The 1,714-nt window shown below is 34.7% G+C and overlaps 1 long non-coding RNA gene across 1 annotated transcript in view; it reads right to left on the minus strand.

Annotated features, from left to right (window-relative positions):
* Positions 1-1,521: 1,521 nt before the first annotated feature.
* Positions 1,522-1,714, minus strand: part of LOC118746152 — a 17,439-nt gene continuing 17,246 nt past the window's right edge. The window contains exon 2 of the long non-coding RNA XR_004993784.1: positions 1,522-1,709. This is a non-coding gene — a long non-coding RNA (uncharacterized LOC118746152). The remainder of the gene's footprint in view (positions 1,710-1,714) is intronic.

Consider the following 1,714-nt stretch of genomic DNA (forward strand, 5'->3'; position numbering starts at 1 on the left):
TTACATACCTGCCCATTTTTGCCTTCTATTTAAAGAATCATTAAACAATCACAAGCTCCTCAGGATTGAAGTAAAATGAGTTTTCAGTGGCGGACGATACGTTCGCCTTTTATCGATATACATTTATATAAAGTGTGCATTAAAGTGTGCGAAAATTAACGCAATAAAGCGGACTACACTTTTGGAAGGAAATTTGTAATATAAAGATAACTACCAAAAATAAAGCGGTCTCTAAAAGTTTTAATGGTTTTTCAAACAAAATACTTCAACAAAAATCGACCAAAATGGGACAAAACTTACCTTTTTACCAACCGAAATTTTTTCTACCAATTTTGGTAACATTTTACCAAAGTGGCAACCCTGATCAGATCCCCTACATGGGTCACTCATATTTCCTTAGTGTCGCGAACGCGGACATACCAGTATTAATTTAACGTAGTCAAGCAACTGTAACCGCATATTTACTTAGAACTACCACTAGCAGGTTAATCATAACCGAGATCTTGGTTATCCTATGTCCTAAAAACCGATAGATCAGGTTATTTTAGGGTAAAGAGGTTGCCTCAAAGAGGAATACACTTGGTCCTTTGTGATATTTACCACTATGAACGGTAAGCTATAGCGAGAAAGACTGTATGCCAAGACCGAAGTTTCGCAGGCGGCAGAAGGTGGACCGGAGAGCTTCTAGACTGCAGTCTTGCTAAAGCTGGGCAGTTTGAGCGAAAGGTTAGGTTAATATATGCTTGCGGACCATAAGACATCTCACATAGACAAATATAATGCCCATAGCGTTGCCAGATACGTTTACGACCCATGAATCAGTTGTGCTTTCACGCAATCTCCCGTACCTAATTCGGAGGTTTCGCCTGGGGCGGAGATGCATGGAAAATGGGCATCAAAGGGAAGCCTAACCTAGTGCCCACTCCAATACTCATTGACCAGCCTTCCGCCTCGTTCCTCAGGTATGACAGGAGAGTAAATCTCCTCGGAATACGGTTCTATGCGGAAATAATCAATAAGACTGCTACAATAAAAAAAAAAACAGGATTTAGTTATTCATACCCATAATTTCGACAATTGGTTCGTTTAATGTTAGCTTACCTTAAATAAAATCACATTTTTAATTTTTTACTTTTTCTTTGATTTTATTCTTCAACTTAAAGTTATATAATTACACATATATATGTATGTATGTATGTATGTACCATACATAAGATAAATTGTTACTAAAATTTAACTACCACAGATAGGTTGCAATTACATTAAATTTCTATACATTTATAATTACTAGAATATAAAATAAAATCTGTATATGTAAATATGTATGCACATACATATGTATACTTATGCGGGAACCTTTAAACTACTAGTTTTGGTTTTTACAATTTATCGAGAACATTTTTTATTTTAGTAATTGGGGTTTATGTGAGGAGGGAAATGCAAAATAAAATTTAGTTTTAGCAACAGCAATAACCAATGTTTTTGACAATATTCTCCAGAGGAGTATTTCCTACGCGTGTGTATATATACATATGAATGCAGATACTATGTACAGTGTTGTGAAAACAAAAGCAATAAATTTAGTAAAATTCATGTTATTGCTGTGTTTCTTTCAATAAACAGTTTTACAAAAATTTGATTATTAATTCTTAAATACCCAGAAGTCCGTTTAAACAAATGTGTTTCAATTGCCACTTATTCGCGAAAACCTCTA

Source organism: Rhagoletis pomonella, unplaced genomic scaffold (assembly GCF_013731165.1).
Source record: "Rhagoletis pomonella isolate Grant_MI unplaced genomic scaffold, Rhpom_1.0 Rhpom_scaffold_00010, whole genome shotgun sequence".
NCBI classification, from domain to species: Eukaryota; Metazoa; Arthropoda; class Insecta; order Diptera; family Tephritidae; genus Rhagoletis; species Rhagoletis pomonella.